The sequence below is a fragment of the Cyprinodon tularosa genome, unplaced genomic scaffold, assembly GCF_016077235.1.
Source record: "Cyprinodon tularosa strain WSP-4 unplaced genomic scaffold, ASM1607723v1 ctg721, whole genome shotgun sequence".
Classification (NCBI taxonomy): Eukaryota; Metazoa; Chordata; class Actinopteri; order Cyprinodontiformes; family Cyprinodontidae; genus Cyprinodon; species Cyprinodon tularosa.
In genome coordinates, this window is record NW_024039476.1 from 298,472 (window position 1) to 323,914 (window position 25,443).

General features: G+C 36.9%; 1 protein-coding gene across 1 annotated transcript in view; it reads left to right on the forward strand.

The window, feature by feature from the left end:
* Positions 1–628: 628 nt before the first annotated feature.
* LOC119772649 (protein phosphatase 1 regulatory subunit 29) overlaps positions 629–25,443 on the forward strand; it is a 106,725-nt gene continuing 81,910 nt past the window's right edge. Inside the window, exon 1 of the mRNA XM_038269165.1 lies at positions 629–753. The gene's annotated coding sequence lies outside the window, so the exon portion shown is untranslated. The remainder of the gene's footprint in view (positions 754–25,443) is intronic.

Below are 25,443 nucleotides of genomic sequence, written 5' to 3' on the forward strand. Positions count from 1 at the left end.
GGGGAGGTTCAGTTTTTATCTAAGTAAGCCTGGCTCCAGGGTGGAGACCAGTTTAAAGTCTGCTTCAAGTTCCGGTTCCTACGTCCTGTCTCGGCTACCCTCTTCCACTGTGCCTGCCTGTCTGCATCTGATCCTGTCTGCTCCTGTGCGTGACCTACTGGTCATGCTTCTGGTCCCAGTAAGACTCTGAACCCTCCTGGAAGCCTGTGGATTCATGGAAGTCTGGATCCTGCCACCTGTCTCTGTTCCTGTCTGTTCTGGATCCCTCACCAGGATCAGCTTTCACCATCACCTCTGGGACTGCAGCACTGGGGACACTCATGGTCTGGACTGTTAAACCAGGTAAGTGACCAACACAGTTAATCTTCTGTCAGATGATCGTGGTCACTTACCTGTGTTTCTCCCCCAGAGTGACTGAGATTGGGCGGTGCCCCGCCCCCCCGCCTGCAGTGTCCGCGAGCCACAGCTCCGCTTTCGATTCTGTTTTATTTTAATAAACCTTTTGAACTTTCCTACTGACTGTCTCTCCTGAATACTGGGTCCATCTGTCCGCGATTCCTGACAATTACACTACGCAGAGGTCTTTGCATCCTCTCTCTCTCTGCCTCTCTTACTCTGTTGAATCCCTCTCTCAGTCATCCTCTCCCGTCGTGGTGCTGAGGCTGCGACGTTGCTTAGAGAGAAAGAGAGAGAAAAAATCTCTCCATTTGCTACAGCCTGTGGACGCACCATCTGAATGGGAAATAAGTGAAGGTAATTGTTTTACTTCCATTTAGCAACAATTGGTTCATTTGTAGTTTTCTCTTAATTACAGGCATGCTCTGATAAATCATATGCAGCGGATGTAAAAGCGACGGCGGGGCGAGAACGCACCTGCCCTGACAGACTCCAATTGGTGCAACAGAACCTCACTGAGCTCATTTTACGAGGCTTTTTTAAAAAGCATGCTTTTCATTTATTCATTTACATTATTTTCCACTGCTGGCGCGTTTATTTTTTATTTTTTGGGAAAGCTTTCAGACTAAGATTTTTTTTTTCTTTTTAAAGAATGCGTTTTTTTTTTTTTTTTTTCTGGGGTTAAAGCGCTCTGCAGAAGTGATTCAATCTGTGTCATTGATTGAAAGTGTTTAATGAAGCCAGGCTGGATTGTGCAGAGATAGGACGGCCGGCCAGAATACGCGCCATGGACAGATGTGCGTTAGAGAGGATTTAGTATCGAGGGAGGAATCACGCAGGGGATAAAGCTGGTGATGCATGCGCGCCCCTGTGTGTTTGTGTGTGCGTGAATCAGTGTGTTCTTGCTTTTCTTTCTGGGTTAAACGGTTGGTTTCCCATCAGTGTTGAATACTCACCCACACCACAGAAAAGCGGCTCACTTCACCTGCAGTGAGGGCTTAGGTGGCAGTCACCTCTAGTTCTCCAGCATGCATGAGTTACTGAATGTGTGGCTATTATTATGAGTGTGTCTGAATGTGTGTGAGTGTAAGAGGAAGATCAAATGTAAGTAGCAGCAACAGTGTCCAACTACTGACCGATGGACCACACAGATTTATACGCCCACATGCTGTGGACAGCCAGGCACGAGAATATGCGTAGCAACAGAGACAAGATACTTGGAAATCCACTATCTGGATCTTTATGGGCAGAGGAATCCCTCAGCATCACTCATCTCATCACAAGTTTGGGTCCTAAAATGCAGAGGGTGGTGGACAGAGCTGTGCTGATCAGATTGGGGTTTCAGAGGTCATTGGAGCTACATGTGGAGATTAAAATGCTTTAAGTACATGGGCTACAACACTTGAATAATACACAGAATTGTCAAACATGATCTCACATATTTTACTGATAGAGGGAAGCATATTCCAATTGCTTTAAAAAAAAACACATATTTGAATTGTTTCAATAATAATGTCGGTATGACATGTACATTTACTTTTTACATTTTCCCCAAAGACTGGAGAGCTAAATGAAGTTGGGAAAAAATGTTATTTGGTGGGATAATCAAGTCAGGTAACTTCAATTGTAAGAACTTCATCACAATGAGATTAAAAAAGTTGTTCTAGAAAGTGATGGCTGTGGGCAAGAAGGGTCTCCTGTATAGCAGTCATATTACAGTGGCTATAAATTAGACCTCTGGCTAGAAACACTGTAGTATGTCTCATTAAAAGGATACTCTGGGTCATCAGTATATTTTATGAAGGATCTTAAATTTGCATGATTATCTGTTGAGGTTTCCAGCAGTTTCCAGAACAGTGAGCCATCTTTTTACACAAAGGTGTTTTATATGTGGAATTTAGCTTTTCCTTAGAGTATATGTGTCTCTGGAATTCCTTGATGTCCTGCCGTATGGGGATGCTTCTTTGTGGTATGACCCCTATCTTTGATTGCTGCTGACCATGTGGTACCTCCTTGTGGAAACTGTCACTTGGGCTTTATTTTTAACGATCTCCTGATCTTTGTGTTCTCTTGCACTCTATCTCTTGCATGGATAGGGTGCTTATCAAAAGGTAAAGATGGTTTAGGCATGGAAAAGGGACTCAAAAAGAAAAAAAAACTTCACTTGTTAACTTAAGACTCCAAATTCCCTAGATCTCACTTCATCCCCCCATCACAGTTTATTGGATATAAAACATCTGCTGCTAACATATTGCTGTCAGATACCACAGCCCATTTTCTGGGGTCTAGGGAAGTCCCTTCCTCAATAGGCCACTGTGTCAATTTTTGTTTGTTTTTTTCAGAAAATGGGGAACAACATACTATTATGGGTTTGATTATAATGGTATGCTTTTTCTCTTATATTGCAAACATCTTTCCAATTCATTTGCATTTAATAGCCTATCTTGGATTTCTAATATGAAAAAGAAATAATAAAATACTTTTAAATAAATACATACATTTATACCTGTCACTGACAATAATTATAGAGTATATACGATCAAACACACACACAGCAGGACAAAGAACAAGGACATTTACAGCAGTGGCGGCTGGTGAAAAATATTTTTGGTGGGGCTGATATAGCCTAGTGTATGTCTCCAACTAATCCGGAATAAGAATTCAAATAAACAATTGGACAATACATACAATTTAACAGTAATGATTTAATTTACTATATAATAACAGTAACAGTGATGATTTGGGTCACTGTGACGGGGTTCTTTGGCCTCCAAGAATCCAGTCTCAGTCGGGTTACCGGTGTTGGTGATTTATTGAGCTCAAAAAATCAAAACAGGGTGCAAAAGAAACTAAACATACAAGATACTCTGGGCCTCAGCCTCCCTCCGGTTACCAGCAATGTAACAAAGAAACAGAAAACAAAAATTGCCGCTTTTCTTCCCACAGCCCTCATTAAATAGTTTAAGCCCCTCACCTCAGGCTCTCTTATTTCTGATTTCTTCTCATTAATCAGTTTTGTCCATATATTACCTCCACAAACAATTGATGTACAAAAACAAATAATTTTTACAACTTAATTCTTTTACACAGATTCATTTACTTATTCAATTACACCAAACTGGGTTTGAACCCAGCAAAGACGCAGCCAGACTGAAGATGACAAGTCCCCGTAGCATAAACACGTACACACCCACACCCACACACACACACACACACACACACACACACACACACACCCCACACACACACACACACACACACACGGCTAACCCCACTGAAATATTAAGTGTGCACCCTCAATACGCCAGCAGGTAACCAGGAACAGCTTGTGTGTTTTAAGTTCATGGAGCTACTGGTCTCAGCGCGAGTGTATTGGTCCTCACAAACACAGTATAACAGGAATGTGTGTGTGGTGCGCAAAGTTAGAGAGGTTGTTTTAAGCGACGAGGTGGATTCGTCACAGTCACAATAACCATGAAATGAAATGTTCATATCCTACAACAGGGATATTCTTCTGGCAAACGGGTAGATAAATAAGGATCTCACCGAATTTAGTGGAAGCTGCATCTCGGTCGTTACATTCGCCATCTTCCCTCTAATTGTCTGCACCTGCGCTTGGGTGCAGAAGCCTGTTAAAGCGCAGTATTTTCAGCGCCCCAATACCATAAAGTTCCGAGACGCTGATTGGCCATTAAATTCACCTAGCAATAGTACATGATTGACAGATTCTCTGCAAATGTGGGTCAGTCTGATAAGCGCCCCCAGAACAGAGACGGTAGGAGTCTGTCTGTGGAAATCCACAAATTAATGACAGTAGATAGGGAAATGTAGTTTATATAATTTGTTTTGCTAATAGGTACACAGTCTAGAGAGTAAAACTGACATTTATGAGTTAATTTCTAAAAATATATTTTACGTTTCTCTCTTCTTATCAGGGAGGGCGGTGCCCCAGCGCCCCCTATGGGCCGGCCGCCACTGATTTACAGAGTTTTCAGATAGAGAAAAACCTTTACGAATGACCTGCTCTGAGTTAAGGTTGGCATTTGCTCTAATCCAGAAGTTTGTTAGAATAATGAGAGGACTTTGGCAAACTAACTTGCTCTTAAGGGAAACGTTAATGCTCTGTGACAAACAAAATTAATATTGCCATTGAAACCATTTCTACAACTTTTGTCCTGCAGGAATAGCTCAACAAATGCAGTTTTTGGAATAGCTCACCTTAAGAGGAGTGACACGGTTGTTCTATGTCATAACTCACCACGCAACTAAACTTCGTTGTCCTTTAAGCAAGATAAAGGAAAGCTCTGGTGACTGAGTTGTTTTTCGTGCCTTCTACCTTAATGCATGAATTTGTTTACCTTGCAAGCAAGATGAATTGTCTTTTGAATTCACAAACTCCCGAAAATACATCTAGCCAGAAGCCAACAGACGCATTCATTATCCTCGCATACAGATATGTTTCGAACATGTAAAATGCAATGACATGTATGACATCTACCAGAAGCTGCAGGTTGAAGCAAAACAAAGTTGGCTGTGAAGCTTGGCACCAGGGGATGTACTTGAAGATGCTGCTGTTCAATCTTTGTTAGCTGGAATACCTCTCTATTTCTCTTTTGAATAAACGAGCAAAAAGACACAATTTGTGCCTTTGTGGATGGGAAAGATGTTTTCCTGTCCCTCCCATACAGATTTAACTCTGTTAACTGCGAAACACCTCAAGAATGTGATACATCGCAGCTGCTACTGCTGCTGTGATTGGCCAAAAGCCTTAACATTTACCCAATCAGCTCAAAGAATTGTACTGAATGTCCCTCACTTTTGCAAACATTTTCCTTTTTATTATTATATTTTTGGATGCTAATGGTCTTTCATTATATTATTTTTGAAAGTAGGCAGACAGGAAATATGATTAGAGAGAGGGTGTAGACATGCGGCAAAGGTCAACTGGCTGAGACTCAAACCTGTGACGGCCGTGTGAACCTGTGAAAGCCTCTGGACATGCTGGTCACATGCTTGACCCCTGCACCACTGCTGCCCACATGTTTTGAATTTGTATCCAACTGTACAAGAAAATTTAAAACAACCTAATTTGTGTTTTGGTTGCCAATCAGATGCAAAATGACTTAGAAATTAATAATCTAAAAATTGCCCATACATCTGTAGGTGATGCTAATTATTATTGATGCTGGTTTTTGGTTTCTATCGATAGTTAGAAATTTTGTCAAATTATGTTCTTGAACTGTTAAGTCATCTTACTGCTTTAAATTTAGCTAATTGGAGGGAAATTGCTTTCTGGCAAAGTTTTTATCACACAATGCAATTTAATCATTACAAATTTCAAATACAGCTAAGAACTGCAAAAATTTGCTTTGCTGCACTATGGACTGTGAATAGTAATCTTTTAGTCATCACTCAGTGTTTCAAATACAACTAAATACTGAAAAAGCCCTTAGCTGTATAGCCCCAGGAGCATTCATGCAAAATAGACATGTATTCGAAAGTTAAATGAATGTCTCAAGGTCGTGCATTAAGTGGGCAGGTGTGCAACAATATGCTGTACCCACTTCTATATTTTACTCTTTGGCATATATTAACTTTCTTGAAGTGTAGGGTGTACCACCACCCTTACCCGTATCCCCACCCCGCTCCCGGTCATCCATCCTCCAACCTCTTCATATTTTATAGCTTCTAGGATGTGTTGATAAAAAATTGTGTGAAAAGGAATCCATTGCTTGGGTGCGAAACGCTGTACATTCATGTGGCTGTAGGTGTTTCAATGAGTGATGAAGAGGGGAGGAAATAAATGATCAAAGCTGGGATGTTTACCTGGCTCTAAAAGGGCTCAAAAGAACTTGAGCAGAGCTGAATGATAACAGCAGCACTTTGAAGAGTCGTCCACTACAGAAGGAAACGGAGGTCCAACCTGAGGCTTTGAAGAGCCTAACTTAGTTCGGATAAATGGCAAAATCAGGGGTGATACTAGCCATTTTTGGGGCCCTAAGCACAAATACTCTGTGCTGACCTCCTTTACCTGGAAATGGACAATAAGTATTTGTCAGTTTCTTTCTCTTTATTAAGTAAATAAATTCTGAGTGTTCATATTTAAAAGCAGCTGCAATTAATAGGAAGATAAATTAAATCATTAAACCTATTTTGCACAACTAATGGTTCATATTGTACATAAGTGTAAACTTACAAAGCCAACAGATTTTAGGAGGAATTCAAATGAGGAAACAAATAAATGCATTAAAGATCCACAAACATGGGGTCATTTATAGTGTTTTTGTTAATCTTGCATTTATATTTTTTGTCATTTTTCATACATTAAAAATAGTTCAGTGTTGCTTCGGTGATAGATAACTACCATGTTTTTCTTTTTGTTTTTTTTTCCTTTTGGGGTGGTGGGGGTTTGCCTGGATGAGAAAAAAAGTTTGAAAGTGTTCTTTTTTGTTTCTTCCTCTTGTTGAGGAGAGGTAGACAAGAATTGGGAAGAAAAGAGCTGTTTCCAAACTTTTTAAAAGAATTAGAACAGCTGATCAGAAAATAAAGGGGAGAAATTGTATAGTAGGAGGGAAGTCAATTAACTAAGCACATATTTTTGCAATGTGTATAATATGTGTTACACAGTTTTGTTTTAAATATGTAGTTATTATAATTACTATAAATATGATTTTTTTTACCAGAAAAGCCACCCTCACTTCTTGGTGCTCTAGGCACAGTGTTTGATGCATGTGGGAGGAAATGCTGGTGCGTGGAGTGGCGACCTAGTGGTTAGGGCATAGAGCTTGGAATCCCGATGTTCTGAGTTTAAGCCCCACTCCCACAGACTGCCACTCAAGGTCTCTGCACCACTTGATGGCAGCCCACTCCTCCCCAAAGGAATGGGTTAAATGCAGAGAGTTAATTTCTCCATTGTGAGATCAATAAAGTTCAATTTCTTTTTTTCTATTTCTATTCTGTAGTTAAAATATTATGGCTAAACATAAATTGGGTTGTTGAGGCTGGACCCAGAGTAATATGTAGAAAAAATAAATTTTACTAAAAGAAACCTCAATGACCTTATTAAAATCTTAAGAATGAGTTAACACTTCTTTAACTTTTTAAATATCATTTAATTTAGATGTTTAATTTTCTTAATGTTATTTTTTTCTTTCCATATTAACACCACTAGGCTTGTAGTTCATAAAAGTGGATTCATGACACTTTGAATTTGGCTCATATAGATTTAACTTGGAACAAGCTTTGTTCTTTTTTCTTATTAATTTCTGTGCAAGTACATAATAATAGATAGATCTGTGCAAAATAGTACTCATTTCTGTGGCATATTTTTGTATGGCATCAGATTTTCCAACTTAAAGCACCTTTAAGTTGGAAACCTTTAAGGTGTGTGGAGAATATAGATGTAGACCCAACAATCCTCAGAAGCCAAAAAAAAAAAATACTAAGGTCTTGTTGTTTCATTAGTTTTTTGTGCACAAGGTTCATAGCTTCACGTGGACAGTTATTTAGTCCAGTGGTCAATAGTTATATGTGCTCCATCTGATTCTCCTAAAAATAAAAAACACAGACATCAGTTTACTAAGTAAGTGGAAGCCATTTTATTAGATGCTGTTAATTAGCTTTTACTTAAATCAATAACACAACCCTTTGCTATTTTTACCCATTTCATCTAAGTCACAGCTTGGCCAGAGTAATCCCATCAGACATCCACTTAAAATGCATAAGGGATACCCTTCAAATATTATTTTGCTATTTTACTGTACCTGTTTGGCTTCCACACATAGTCTTATTCTCCATCTACCCACTCCTTTCATTTTACCTTATGTCATGATGTCGTCCCTGGAGGAATGATGAGCCGACTCCAATCAATTGCAATCACATATCAGGGCCATACTGGGGTAAAAGAGGGATAGGTAATCAGTATGGAGGAACAGGCCTGTGTGGATGTGAAGCAACCACCTCCTACCTTACCAAGCCACCATGTAATCTTCACTTTATCAGAATACCATTAAAGTGCATGAGCCATACTTTAGGAAATCCATAGTTCTGTCTGTGGGTGATGATCTGGAGAATATGATTATTACGCTAGACACTCTACAAAAGCAATTTTCTAACTTATTTGTGGGAAAATAATACAATATGGTGCAGCTGAGTTTCATGTGCAACAATGGGGGAAGCTTGTTGTAAAAAATGTTCTTTGAGCAAGATGATTGAAAACCTTTACAGTGGCATAAAGGGTTAATGAATAAGTTAAAAGTGATATAAATACTTGATCCTATTGCTCTGATACCAGTAAAGGTTTGGCAGGACTGACCTAATTTATTCTGCTTACATCTGAATCCAAAGTGATGTTGTTTTTTTTTCTGAAGTGTTATGGATGTTGAAGTAAAATGCTGTTACAGCAAATGCCTGGCAAGTCAGATTATATAGATGTAATAAAAATATTGCATGGAATTTGGACTTATTTGCCTGCTGAGGGTATTTTTCAGGTCATGACTGCTGAGTTGCAGAACAAGTATGAAGATGAAAGAGGGTCAAAAAAAGATGGGGAATTCAGATTTCTGATTAATACCAGAATGGAAAATAAACAGCATGGAAGGTTTGTCACTTTGAAACTTGTTATTCCTCAAATCCAAAACTAATGTCTATAACATTTAACAACACACTAGTTTCCTCAAATGCACATTTTTACAGGTTGCTTAAACACTGCACTGGAAAATGACGAACCAATACACAAAAACACAAAGAAACATTTACTTTAATAATATCCTAAGTTTTATTTGTACAGGTTTTAGTCATGCATTCTTTGCTTAAGAGAGACTGGAATAAATGTCCCATTGAAAACAAGATTTTCTTATTTAACTTTTGCAACATGTCATGTAAGAAACAGCATTTGAAAAAAACTTTTCCCTGGTTAGATAAAATGAATATTAAAATTGCTGGCATATACAGTAGAAAACGGTATGAAGGGAGGAAAATAATTGCAAATCACATTCAATATGTTTGGCATTGAGAAACATTGCAGAGGTAAATCATTCTTTGGGAAGTTTAGCAGAATATAGAGCCTTAAAATAGCACCCGAACTGCAATGCAATGGCACATATTTTGTTTTGGAACAGCCAAATAAAAGTGCACACCTAAATTGATCTCATAATTTGAAATAAGACTTAGATTGAATGCCTGCTGCTGATTACCTATTTCTAGTCGGTTTGACTATGTAAAACTATGTAAAACAAAATGTTCTGAATAATTTGGCAATGCAGTTTTTACAACACAAAATATCAATAATTTTCCAAAGTGATATTGCCTTTTAGATTTAGCTTAACCTTAAAAGATGTTTTACATGTTACATTTTAGTTACGAGTTTGTCTGTACAAACTGTAAGGCTTTGGAAATCCCAACATCTTTTCCTTTGGATCCTCTTATAGCCAAAATGCTCTTATTCTGTATTCTGGAGTGGCTGCCTGTTTGTGCACAATTGGCACTCTTAGATCCTTAAGCCCACCCCCCAAACCCTTCTTCCTCCCTTCTGGCCTGCGTTTCCCTGCCACGCCCTCTACATCGATCTAAGAATCCATCAAGAGAGATTATGCAAAGATCCTGAGAGGGATAACCCTCGGGAGAGATCCACACTCGTTCACTCCTCCACATCACGTTCTTGGCCACTGCATGCTGGGCTCACTTTCAGCCGACCAGCTGTTACAGTCCTCAATGCAATCGATATGACGGTGGTGTTTCACAACAACCATCACTCCTTCACTGCCAGGTGCTTGTGGGAGGTCCCTCAAGGCAAGAAAACGAAAGACGTGTTAGACACCTTTGTAGTTGACAGGTTTCAGAATTGCTGCATGTTGTGATTTGAGGAAACTGGATGCAGTCTCTCTAACTGTACCTCTGAGTTAAGAGGGTAGTGAACAACCTTTTAGATACATAGAAACTGTCTGAGAACAGGGAAAAGAGATAGATCCAATAGGTTAAGATTTTTAACAAGAATAATATAATATGAACTATATAATATATACAGTAACAGAAAAGCATGATAAGATGTTAATTAAACAGCTCTGATAAATGACATGCAGTTCCACAGGCTGCTTTAGGCATGTCTCACACCTGGCAAGTGATCTTTAATTGGGGGGATAAGCTGCTGGAATGTCTGCAGAAATAATACTTCAAAGTCTATTCAGAGCACTGCGGTATTTAAAATCTTACAGCTTCTGTTCAGTTTTCTTTGTTACTTCAATGCTATATGATCTTTGGGGAGACTAAAGACTGAATGTGTTCCATCCATAGTTTTCCAGTGAAGTGAGATCTTCTGTGGTACCTTAGTAAAGTCACTACATAACATCAGGAAGAATGTTTCTTTGGTGGCATTAGTTTGGAAAAACCATGTTGAGTAAAGACTTTTCCCTAACAGCCACTTAGAGTACTTGCCTGATGGGAAGAAATCAAACTTCAGACGTGTGTTAGTGCTTTAGTGAACAGAATTCTTTTGTATACATTTTTATTATTTATAATTTTTGTTTGAAATGCAACAAAAGAGGGTCCATGTCGATCATTTTATTGTTGACATTCTTGAATTAATGTTGAATGCAAAACATCTTCCTAACCTCCTGATAAGGTTATACAATTAACCTGTTACTTTGCACAGTAGCATACTGGATTTCTACTCTCATTATAATGGAGACCTTTGCTATCAGTGCACCTTTCATATTCCCTCTGATGTGCCGTTGCTAGATATTTGTCGAACAAAGAAAATCCTCTAAGTATACATATAATTAAGCATCATTAGTAAAGTAACAGAAAAAAAAATAGTGTGATTTATTGACAAAAATGTATGGTTATGTGTATTTTACATGGTGTGTGTAAATGTCTGCATGCTGTGTACTCTGTAGCTTTCCTGATATATATTTCACAGGCTTTACATTGCTTCATCAAGATTTTCTGAAATCATTCTGGCATCCAGCTGGATCTGCACTGAAACAAGTAAACCAGCCGTTACTTACCTCTAAAACTCATGTACTGCTTCCTTCTCCATTCTTCCACCATCTCATAATCCACCTGCAGGCTTCGGCTGAGCGTATGATATAATAAGTCCCCAATGTCTCTTTGCAAGCGTTTTCTGTCAGAAAAGATGAGGTCAGAGCCTATGTGCTCGCTTCTCTGGGTTGCTATAGATATAAGTGTGTGTATGTGTGTGTTTACAGCCTGACAGAGAGAATGAAAAATAATTAAGCTGTTTTTTGATCTTCGGTTTTAGCTTGAAAATGTGCTTAGGAAAAAAAATTAAAAAATCAACTCAAACAGTATGTATATATTATTTGCAAGATTGCTATTTTAAAGCTTGTGCAAATACACAATAGACTTACTCATATTTTATGTTCAGTTAAACCTGTAAGCCTTTCAAGTTATTATCCTTAATGAAATGCATAATCTGAGAGAGAAATTGGGAAAAAAGAAAAGATACTCGTGTAGGAGTATGCCACTGTTTTTTTTTCTTACATCTTTTTTGGTAGAGTTAAGTAACTGCTGCCAGTAAAGAAATGAGTGGCAGCAAAAATGCATCACTAATTGACTGTAATGAATGTAAACAAAACAATACAATAGCATCCAATAAGATTAGTCACAAATTCATAAAGAGACAAACTGTAAACCATGATTATATGTAAAGCTTAGCCATGCTCTGTGGAGACTGTGGTGATGCCTTTGCAGAAGTCTCCAGGTGTGTGTGTGTATTTGTGTGATATGAGCCATGCATAATATATACTCAATGTGCTCATCCTTCTCCACGTGTGTTTAGTGTCAAGTGTGTGTGTGTGTGCTGTATATGTGGTAAGTAAAGACACCATCTGCCATTATCTTTTGTTTGAGCCAACCCCCCCACCCTTGTTAACCCACGCCCATGCACACATACACAAAATCACTCAGTGCTCAAGTCTGATGAAGAGAAATGAAATCTCTCTCGGTGGATTGTGAGGGAGATGCAGGGGATGGATGCTGTAAGAAGAGTGGGAGTAATGCAGAGAGTGCTGTGAGGGTTAAAATCTGATGAACACAAAGAAAGTTGTGTTGTTGGAGCCTGGTTTTTAACCTCTGGTACGTTACTTTGAAAGTGAGCGAATACGTAATATACTGTACGCTCAAGTAAAGTAAACACAAGTATTTAGTGATAAACACAATAACACGCATAGCTGCACATGCGTACTAAGTGGATTTTAGAATAATGCTTCTTTTTTTCTGAACTGCCCTAGATTCATTTGGCATCTGTGCTGCACACTTATCTCTCCCTCTATTTCTCTCCGTCTCTCTCTTTTATCATTTCAATTTGCCTTTTACACACGCTGACACTTCCAATCGCCCTTTTTCTTACAGCCGGCCTTTACTCTTGAATATCTTCTTTTATTCTCGTTACCCATATTTCCTTTCCTCTTTTTCTTTGAGAATGGTGTCTATTAGGATTTAAGCATAAATATTTTAGCCCTTTTACTTGTTCTGCATCCGCACTTTTGAACCGAGAGTGCGATTTCGGTATACCAGGTTTACTATTGGGGCATTCTGCTTAAGCATCACAACTAACATCATTGCCAGAAAGTTTATCTTTTGTTTTTCCTGTTTTCTGTTGTCTTGTTTTCACTTTTATCAATATTTTTCTACCTAACTAAATTATATAAAAAATTAGAAAATCCTTGAACCTCTTTGAATGACTTCAACAAAACCATAAGTATTTGTTTATTATAACCTGAAGGCTTATTCTTTTACCCCCTCCACTGATTTCAAAGCCTACCCTTTGTTTGAGGTACTGTAGTCACTGTTGTAGGAAAAGTTATTCAACTATACGGTCCAGTTAAATGAACAGAGTTAGATAGATTTCAGTCAGGCTGGTTTTTATTTTACTTTGCAAAGTAAAAGGAGAACAAGACAATCATAACTGCCCCCACAGTATGGTGTTCTGCCCTGTTCTGATCTAAACAGTGTTTGGCTCATTTACTTATGATACTGGAACATCTGTCAGAGTTGTTAGAGTCAAAACAAATTACATAAACTTTGGTTAAACAGTAACATGTTATGAATAAACCTTGAGAAAGAACCTGGCTTGTTATTGGAAAAAGTATTTCTTGTTCCATACAACTCCTCTCACTCAGTCACTTTGTGGCCTTGCTGCTATGAGGCCTGAATGAATAGAACTCAGTACACATAATCTAATATACGTAAAAGGGAATTAAAAGGAGGATAGATTTTTCCTACCACATTACAGTTATTTCGTTAAGTTAACATGTTATAATTCTAAACCTGTCTTGCAGAGCCAATACTCAGATTTTGAATATGTTACTGAACTTGCAATAGATAATGTCACACAAGATGAAACATTTCAGCGAATGCATTCAGCAGAACAGGTTACTATGAACTAACTACTTATAATACTAAATCTGCCAAGATTGCAAGCCCTTTGAACTTTTATTTCATGCTTCTGGAATGTTCAAACTAGAAGCATGTGGTTATCCAACTCAAAATTTCAGCTGAGCAACATGCAATAGGTGTAAGGAAATTTTGGTTCTGTGTAAGTGACTGGATTCAATGGTTTTAACATAAGCAAAATTGTTGTGTGCCAACTCCCACCACCACCCATCTTTTCAACAGTTGAACAAAGAAAAGTCAACTAGACTGAAATATATTTCCATTAGCTAAACTACTGTTCCCTTAAATTCACAAAATAATCTCTTTAACAGTGTAATTATTTTTACCGTTTCACTGTGTTACAGAATTAAACATTACATTTATACTTCGTTTTTAAATAACAAAAAACAACTGCAATTACCGCATGCCCCTCAAGGGCTCATGATGCTACTTTGGGAACCACTGGATTAGGCAGACACTCAGCGATCATCCGGTGACTTGACTTTCTGTGCTGTGCAGCTGCTGCAGATATGGCTTTCTTTATTTGATCCACATCACTGTCCACGTCACACTGATTATGCAATGGAGTATTTCCCCTACAGTTCATAACCTGTTCATTCATGAAACAAGGTCCCAAAGGCTGAAGCTGTTGACTAACATAGTGGCCTAAAGGCAAACATGCAACAGTCCATTTTTATGCATAGAGTGACCCTTGTTTTACTGCAAGCAAACCATTACACACCCTGACCAAGGCATATCGATTTATTTCCCTTGGAAGAATTCTAGAGATAGAAAATAGAAGTATGAAATCTTAATTCTCATATCAAAGTAAACAGAAATTCTATTTAAGATTTTATATCATACGAAAATTCAATTGATGCTTGTTTTGATACTCACTGGAGTCAATTAACGTTAAATTATGGCGGATTGTGACCTTTTATGAAATAACTGAAGAACCTCCTTCTTTTCATTATAATTTAAAGTAAGATGCAGACTGAAACATTTCTGTGCTCATTCTGATCACAAAGAAGGAATTGGTCAAATTACATTATGCTGGAGAAAGAGACTGTGAGCATGTTCAGATATTTGGACTGCCAGTTTTTTAGCACTTTTACACAATTATGTAAATTGCACTATCAATCATATGAATTATTAATATTAGAATTATCCTTTCTTTAAATAAATATTATTGTTTTTACCCCCAGCTCCATGGCTCAATGTCATCCTTGTTTTATGGCCACTTTCAAACTGCCAGTAGCACAAGCAATTTACTCATTTAAATGGGATGGAGATGAGCTGTTTGCACATCTTATTCTTTGTGGATGCAATCTTTGTAGATCACCCGCTATATGCCCACTTGTTGTACATGCAATAGTTTTTTGCCCACACAACTTAACACTCCTTATTTGAATTCTTTGAAGTTCAGACCCCAGTTGTATGATAGTGGACATTTTTTTAAATTATCAGTTTTGAAACGAGAGAACGAGAGAGAGACATCCCAAAGGCTTAAAGAAAAATAAAGTGGGCTATGAAATAGCCAAAATAAACTTAGTACAAAATGTTACAAAAAACAGTATAGTGTTTTTTTTTGCTTTGAAAATATAAAAATATAGTTAGACTCTGATCCATAATGAATGTGGGCTTGTTCATATTTGCCTTTTAGGGAGTGAGCAGTATTCCAGGGCTGTGTTTGAATAAATCATCTGTGTGTTAGACTGGGCAGAATAATTATAGTTCATGCCAGAGGATTACAGATTAGATTATGTTTGACAGCTTTTAGTACTTTCACTGACTTTCTAATTTTGACAAAATTGTGGCAAGCCCTGTTTTGTACTTTCATGAATGGGAAATTAAAAGAGCTTTTGCTGCAAAGGCCTTGTGATGCTTAGTCGGGTTTTTTGGCTGAAAGTCTGGGTCTGTGAATACAACAATGTTAAAATAAGCTGCTGGCTTGAAATAATCAATATACAAACAAATAGTACCTCTCCCCTCTGTCAATAATAATATTGATTGTTATACGTCCTCAGTTAAAACAATCCAAGGGGAGTCCATTCTTCACCTTTTTTTTATTTTCTACCACTTTGCTTTGTCATCACTTGCTCTAATGGCATAGCTGAATCATATATACAAAAAAAAGCAAGAGAAAATTTGCCAATTTGGGCTGTACACACAAAATCTGACACAGACACACTGTCTTCCATGTAAACATAAGAACTGGGAGTGAGACTATTGCTCAACAATTTGGATGAAAAGATTTAGAAATAAAAAAAAAGATCATTTAAAACAGATTTTTAAATGAAGGTTAATCAATTAAATATGAAAAAATCAGCAGATATTGATAAATTATTCTAATTAATAAAACCACTCAATCGTCATGGAGTTCTTACCAGTAAACAGCCCACTCTGGTAACCTCCGCTTGTCCTGATTTAAGTCTTTATTAGGTAATATAACTTTAGGTAAGCAATGATTTTGCAATAAGACATTTGAAAAAATGTCTGATCATGAAAATATTTTTTAAGAGTTTAGCTAACATGAGGTGGTCACCAGAGCAGGAGTTTCAATTAAATAATTCTGATTTGGTCAGTCACCTCAGGTGATTAATATAGAAAGAGGCTTAATTTTCAGTCCCGGCAGGATTATTGTTAATACATAAAAAATGTTATTAAGATGGCAGTTGTTATTAACAACATGGAGTATTTCTCTGTACCTAACCATGCCATTTGCATATTAATTAATTACTTAAAACCCCCTTTAACAGTTCAAGCTAATGTTTGGAAAATTCATTTCCTGCAAAAAGTGTATCTATTAAATCAATACATTGCAATCTTGGTTGACCAGTTCAAAGAAAAAAAAAAAAAACTATTCTTGTAATAAGTTGTTTAAATGTCACCACTCAAGTGAGAGCTGTAGATCATGCACTGATGAAGCCAATATAACCACATCAGCTGCTAATAACAGAGATGCAATCCTAAGGCCACCAAAACAGACCCCCCCCCCCCCCCCCAAAACCTTGGTTGTGCTTAGAAATTTGTCCATAAAAGTTATGAACAGAATCGGTGACAAAGGGCCCCCTTGGCGGAGTCCAACCCTCACTGGAAATGAGTCCAACTTACTGCAGGCAATGCGAACCAGGGTCTGACACCATCGTACAGGGACCTAACAGCCCTTATTAAAGGGCCTGGTACGCCACACTCCAGGAGTACCCCCCACAGGACCCCCTGGAGGCTTTTCTTTTTTTTTTTAAAGAAAAGTAGGGCTACTTCCTACTGGTCTGCAAAGCACCACCACTCACAAACACATTAAAACTCTACATTGAGAACATCAAGATAAAGTTAAGTCCTGAAGAGAACATCCAGCAATGTAAACACACTGTTTATTCTTAAAACAGAAAACATTTTCTGAAGGATATCAAGGGAGTCTTACAAAAAAAAAAGTTTCACACTGCAACTGTCCCTCACCATGTCATGTTCTCCACATGTAGCAACAATTCGCCTAATTATAGCAAAAATAATGGGGCTAATCACTTTAGAATCTCCTCAGAGTGCAGATGGATGTTAGAAATCATATGGTGAGTTTGCAAAAAAACAGAAAACAGGCACAGAAACCAGTGAGAACTAACTGGAGGCTTAAGTATTGTAAAATAGCTGCAAACAATACACAAAATTAGTACAGTAGGCACAGGTGAATGAAATCTACTAATTATCTGATGAGTCTGGTCGAAGGGGAATAATTACACAGGCACAGGGAAAAAAAACAACAGAACCTATTCAATATTATAGAAAGACTGACTGAAAATCATGGAACAACTGACAAAACCCTCCACTAAGAATTACACTAGAAGATAACCTAAAAAGCACCTGTCTAACTGAGCATAAACTGATGTGGCTAATAGTAAAAATTACAGAATATGATGAGACAAAATGAACATAATAAACAATAAGGAACTGGCTTAAACATTGACTTAATGCAAATAGGGCAAATCAGTAATAACACTTATGTTAAAGCAGAAGAGTGTAAGCAGTCACAATGTTAAGAGCTATTCAAATAGAGCTAGCAATAAGAAAGGGGTAAAGGCCGGAACACACCAAGTCCAATTTTGCGTCCGATCCGACAGAAAATTGTTTCAGACAAGGTTTAGCGCTCATTGAAAGTCAATGGGGATGATCACACATGACTTGATTTTACACAAGGGGGCTGCGTAGGTCCGACTCATGTACACCCCAGGTTTATTTTAGTCAAACTACGCAGCAATTCAGTCACAATTTCATGTATCTGTCGGGACGGGAGACTAGGTTAAAAAGTAAAACGCATCCGCTTTGGGGGAAAATACAAAATAAAATCTGTTAATCGCACAGGGAAAGAGTGTGGGAGTTGCACAGAGCGTACACAGCAAGTGGGACAGACTCGTGCAAAAACAATAACCAAATTAACCAAATTAAAACCATGATCTAATCTGCAGATCCTGGCCGGCTTAATTTGCCACTGAACAGCTATTTATTCTAATACGCCATTTTGAGTCATTACTCAGTACATTTCCTTTTGGTAGTCCACTCCAAAATCAAAGGAAACCATGTCACTCAGGCTTCCTTTACAGATGTCAACTTTTGACAAGAAAAAGGTGAAAAAGCTTCCTTTTTTAACTTGCTTTCTTTTAAATATGTTTCGTCATTTTGTGTTTTATGGTCTCAAAGTGCAACCCTGTTTTTTTTTTACATTGGGACCTTAATTTTACATTATTACATCATGTTCTACTCACCCATATGAGTTTTGTGTCATTTGGAGCTTTTCTGAAGAAATTCCATTATATCGGTTATATCAAAGTAACGTCTTCCTATGGGCAACGACTTGAAGGCACAAACTAAACTGTTCAGAATGTATTCTTTATGGTACGCCAGCATTCATAACATGTATGCGAATCACTGTCCCCCAGACATCCATGGTTGTATTTTTTATATTTATATTTTTTTATAAACTAATTATTAGTTTAGTTTGGTCCTTCAAGTTGTTGCCCATAGGGAGATGTTACTTGCATATAACCTAACTGAATATCTTCAGAACAGCTCCAAATAACACAAAACTCATATGGGTGAGTAGAACATGATGTAATAACGTAAAATCAAGGTCCCAATGTAAAAAAAAAAAACGGTGTTCCCCTTTAAGTTTTATTTTTTAAATAGTTAATTAGGGAATCCTCTATGATTAGTGGAACCTCTCATGACAGTATCAGTTTGTTGTTGGATGCTTTGCAGCAGTTTGGACAAGGTAAATACTCCAGGCTGCTGAATTTGGACTTTTCTCTAACACTATTGGTATAATATTGATCTTGAGGTTATTCTAAGTGACTGTGTCAAAAGGCTCCTGTGGACTTGTCAGGCTCGATCCATATTCTAGCTCAGGCGTGTCCAAAGTTTGTCCTTGAGGGCTGCTGTCCTGTATGTTTTAGAGGTTTCCATGGTTTAGCACAGCTGATTTTGATAATTGTAGATCAACAAAAGCCTATTAATCAGTGATCAATGAAAACTAGCAGTGATGGAGCAGGGACACCTCTAAAATCTGCAGGACAGCAACCCTCAAGGGCAATGCTAATTAAGGTCAATTAACAAAAGGCAAAAGAACCTAAACAATTGCAACTCCTAAATATTTTTTATTTTTTTGCTAATTCTTCACGGAGTTAAAATCTCCCCTTCACCAATAGCTTTTTCTATGTCTACACTAAGATTTTTTTTAAAGATTATTTTGCATGTTATTTAAATGTAGAAATATTGTTAGAAGTGTTTGACAGTGGAAATATCACTTCAGAACCTCATCTGAGCGATCTTAAAATTTTCCTACTCCATCTATAATAAGCTATAAAAAATAGGTCAACACCAGTTTTGATATCAATGTTTTTTTGGGGTCTGTCTCTCAACACAGCATCACTTTCCTCCTTCTGGTTCTTTACTGGCTGGAAGCCTGATGCAGTCTTCATTCCTGCATTGAGGTCATATACACCCTAAAGGAAAGACAGATTACCAGTTAGAATAGTGGTAACATTGCAGAAAGAATTTATGTTATTTGTAGGTAAATTAAAGGAATATCACCAGCTTTGGCATACTCCAATAGTGTTTTCTGTAAAGTTCGTATTTACACCATTGTCATTACATTTTTTAAACAGTGGCTGCAAGAGCTGTATAGCAACTGTCTAATGAGCTACACTGCAAAAAATGGAAATCTAAATAAGTCATTTTTGCTCGAATTAAGTGCATTTGTTCTTGAATTGAGGAGGTAAGTGAGACACTTTGCCAATGGAAAAAGACAATTTACATTTAAAATAAGAAAAAAAACAATAGCTTTTTTTTACTTCAAGTGTTTATTATCTAATTATCTTATTGTAGGAGTAAACATACTAATTCCATTAGCAGATCATCTTATTTACCTGCTCATTTTTACTTATTTCTAGATGTTTTTGCACTGTAAAAGCTGATGTTTTGATGCTACCAAAACAACTCTAGATTTGAATGATGTTAATATCTGTTTAAGTTTGAAAGTTTATTGCCCAGATAACTAACTCTGGTTCCTGGAAAACTACTTTGTTTGTAGTTTTTTTTTTCTTTTTTGTTTGATTTTGCTATTTGGCCTCAATGCTTAGTAGGATGTTTGGAAATCCTATGTACTGTACGGTATCACCTGCCAAGCATTAAGGGGGACATATCATTTGTGGGTTCCTTTTGTTTAGAGTCTTAGTGGTTGATAAGTAGCTGAAATATTGATGTTATTGGATGTTATGACAAGGTAATGATCTCAAACAAAAGTCAAAACTGGTTTTGCAGTTTAAAATAAAATGTGAAGCTTCTGAAATGGCTTTGACCTCAACCTTATTAAAGATTTATGGGGTTATGTTGTTATTCATATGAACTCTACCACTTCTGCTGACAAGAAGGCTGTAAAATTGAAACAAAATTGGTTGTTTGTGGCTCCAAAAAGTTTGCGTTGAGGGGAACGATTTCATGTCATCTATTCCAAGATATTTAAACTAATCTTTAAGTTCATATTAGCTAATAAGACTGATGTTGATGTAAGCTGGTTACTGGTTATGTATATTTTTTAATTCGCACATATTTTGAACTCTCAGGTGTTTTTCAAACCTTTAACATGGTTTCCTTGTCTACTTAGACAAAAATGGCAGACCTTTCCTCTATTGTATAAGATGGTATTTGTTGTATTTTTGTGTCAATTTAATGAATTACCTGTGGTGTGTAATGTGCTCATTTGCAGTGGTGGATAGTAACTAGTTACTATTACTTATTTACAGTTACTTACGGTAAGTAGTTTTACTGAGTGGGTTTATTGTACACGTTTAATCCATATCTAGTGAACCTACTGAGGCATTTGGAGGTCAAGCTAGCATAAAGCAAGACATGTAATATTATAACTGAACGTAATTTACACAGTTCTTAATTTTAAATAGTAAATCACATGTTATGATGAGTTACTCATTACATGAGTTCCCTTTTACTAAACATTTTTTACTCTTACTTGAATAATTTCTTGAATGGCTTCTTTTTACTCTGACATGAGTAAAAATACTCTTAATTATGTATAATTTTGGAGTGTTCTACCCACCTCATTTGCTCATTTGTGAGCTGTAAATGCAAATGAAAATAACGACAAAGGAAGTTCATAGATTTCTTTATTTCTATCTCAATGCCACTTAATGTCCTTGTAGTCTTGAGCAATGGATTGCATCTGGCTTCTCTGTAAAAAAAATATTTGCATATAGTCTAAAGCGTAAGTTCAATCATTTTTTTTTTTTTACTTTGTTTAAAATTCTGATAATGATATTTTTTTAATAAAATGTACAACAAATATCAGATATCTTTGGTGCATTTTACTTTTGTTAAATTTGTAATCTCTCACATCCCCATCAACCAACACATTATAGATACATGGTAACAGGTTTGAGGTTCTTTGAAAATTAGGCATATCTTCTTCATATACCTCCAGAGATAGATGGTAAGATATTACCCTGATTCTAATTCAACATGTACACTTTATAGACTGTAAATCTTAGGCCCCATGTATTGCATGGTGACACCTATTATCATTCTGTATATAAAGCAAACTATTTATTCTTATTCCATCAACATTAATGCGGCCTGATGTAAAGGTATAGAAAAGTCCGGCACTGTCTCCAGATGGGTGCAATTACTTTCATTGGTGTTTTGAATTATTACAGCAACGTAATTTGAGAAAAACCATGCCCCAAAAATCCATTAGTAATAAATGCGGAGAAAGAGGACATAAAAATCCAATATATTTGAGGCTTCAATGTGTGGTCATAAGTTCATTTAAAAACAGTTTAAAGCTCTGAAGACAAATCCTTAATCTTCTCAAAACTGAAAACTGTATATCCATAAGCGCTTTGATTTTCCAAAATCATACGTTAAGCACAAGGTTTGAGAAGAAAAAAAAACAGATCCAGAGAGTATTAGATCACGACAAAGGAGAAAGGGAAAGATTTCTGATGAGAAGTCATGCCTAAAGATTTTTTGCTACACTCCTACCTTAATTTTTGATCAGTTTGTAGACAGGAGCCTCTGCTTTCTCACACTGATTTTATCATTACTGTCATATATGTGGTTATCCTTAAAACCCATTCAGACTGTGCAAAGGTCAATTAATCTGGAGGGATTTTGATTTGAATTAGATGAGGCAGCCAGCAGAAATGCAGGTGTGGCAAACTATTTTTCCAATCTCTCAAAATATTTTCCCAAATGACGTACTGACATGGATGGATGTATGATCTACCTTATTCTAACACCTGTGAGAGTTTAGTTCAAGGACGTTAACACTGGATAGTTGGATTTAAAAGTAAAAGGCTCCCATTTCAACTTTAATAAAGCTTCTATTCACCTAATAACAGTGAAAAGGAGTGACTGAACAATTAGAAATGGATTCCATGTCTCTGCTGGGTCTGACCCTATCCTTAACCATCAACCCTGCTAGACTTTTAAAATAAGACATTGGGTACTCTACAAATAAAAGCCTCAACATTGTACACGGCAGTGTGTTGAAGCATATTGACACAAACTCAATCATTTTCAAAACTTAGACTAAAAAAGCCTTGTCAGGACAGGTCCTACTGAACGTTTTCAAAATAAAGTCACCCCTGTTCAATAGTAAAAACTAAATGTAAGTAACCTGATAAAAGGGTTATAGTGTGATTTAAGAATTTAAAATTAATTACATAACATTGCTGGGTCTAACCTTAAACTTAACACACCACTATGCCAGACTTTCAAAATAAGACATAAAGTATCCTACAAAATAAAAGCATAAATTTTTCACTCAATCACTCACCACCAGGCTTGGGGACTTAAGTGGCCAGTTGACACAAGGTTGGTCAAATACGTTGCCACAAGGTTTTATGCTCTTACCTTATATGAGCTTAACCCAACTAACCCTATATAGTCTTAAGTACCAGTCCAAGAATTAGGTACCAAGTGGCAGGCATCTCCAAAATTTTCTTCAGAATTTTCTAGTATTACCTTTTAAATTTCTTTTTTTTTGTTACACTTTTTAACTCACAAGCTCAAGTACGTACAGTATAAAGAATGAAATCATTGTCACCCCCTTACTTTAATATTCTTGGCAAATGTAATAAGTAAAAAAATCCACAATGTTAAAACTATATAACACTTTTTCTACCTGACCTTATTTAGTGAATATAAGTAATGACTGGCAGGATAATTGCAGCTTTTAATAATTAAACTCTAGACGCTAACAGGACAAATTAAAGCACAGCGTATGGCTCTTGCTATTAATAACTGGGGGAAACACTCTTTGTGCTTTATGTTACAACTGCCTATTTATCACTTCATTCTTCACCATGTCATAAAAATTAATATGTTATTCAACTAAAAAAGATTTCAAGGATAACTTTCCTTTTCTAACTACGTAAATAAACTACTGTCTGGCATATTGTTTTGTTGACTGTTAAAAAAACATTTGATTGGTAGTTCTTTAAAGCCTAAAATATATTTTCTTTAATCCATAAAAGTCAAAGTGTCACTTTGGGGTAAAGTCTTGAGTGTTTTTAGTTGAGTGTTGGAGGAGAGATTCCTTGTTCAACAATTCACATTTGTAGATAAGTGTAAGGGATATCTTTGGCTACAAAACAGCAATCATCGTTTCCTAAATTAGGATTTGTGAAAACCTCTGACTTTTTAAGATTTTAGTAAGATTTCTTAGCTGGAACACTAATACAGTTAATATTTCTCAACTTTTTGTCTGGAAAGCAAAAAAAGAGAAAAAAAAAGAAACTATCCTAAGATTGACTTGTGTAATGTTAATCCCTTTATTGTAACACAATGGGGAAATTTGTTATCTGCATTTTGACCCATCCCCTTGGCGAGCAGTGGGCTGCTATTGCATAGCACCCGGGGATCATTCAGGGGTTAAGTGTTTTGCTCAGGAACCCAGAGTGGAGGTTGTGGGGATTGAACGGGGTACTTGCAACCTTCTCAGAGCACAAGTGCACTGCTCTAAGCACTAGGCCAACACTCCCCACTTTAAGACTAATCTAAGAATTTTCTGAAAATGATACTCTGTGCTTAGACCTATCAATTTACTAATCTAGATCTTTATTTCAATATCAGTATGTGCTATTTTAATCATGTAAATAGGTTAAGATTGTGGCTATTTTATTTAAATATATTCCAAGAGCCATAACTTTACACTTTGCTTGCCAATGACCTTCTTTAGCCTGTGGGGTGGAGTTTACAGCAGTAATGTCCCACAGCTGAAAATATAATCTAAAATGCTGAAATTTGCACACAGAGAAGCGCAACTGAAGAATAGCAGACTATGTAAAATGATTCCCATGATTGTGTTGCCATGACATGATTTTGTAGTACTGTTTAGCCCTACTCAGAACTGTGATGCCACTTTAGAAATCAGCTAACATCATAACATAGAACATAGAAATAGTCTTTATAAGGCATTATTTACAAAAAAAAGTTACTTTTGCATTCTGACATAATATATATAATTGAGACCATACTAGGAGGTCTATAGCGATCCTGTTTCTACCTACAGAATAGCTCTTGATAATGTAACCCGATTATGTGACCTAGACATTCAGAAAGGGCCCTTGGAAACTACTGACTTCATCTCACTGTGAGTAAGGGTGTTTGTTTCTAGACTAGAGGGTAGAGAGACGAGAAGATGGGCATGTGTCAACTCAGCAACAAAAGAAGTCCATCACTGCACATCTCCATCCACCAGTGTGTCACAAAGACAAATCACTGTATCCTGTTCCAAACCTAGGTTCATATTACAAGTTTTACACTCCTTAATGAGGGTTTCGGCAAATGGTGAGAAAAGAAAATCAAACCTGGAAAGTCTGTTCAAAACTAACAAGCCTAACTTTCTTGGCAGAAATAAAAATAGTGGACAAAACCCCATTTTATTAAAAACTCCAGCATATGTCTGAATGATGTTGTATGATAGGTAACAATAACAGTATGTTTTGGAACTTTTAATGTGCATCATGTAGCATTTGGCTATTTAAAGTGTTGAGTGAGGGCTGAGGAGCAAGTCCAAAACAGTTTCCATCTATTAATGACTATACTTTTATGTAAATAAAGAAAAACCCCTTTCTATATTGTTGAGTG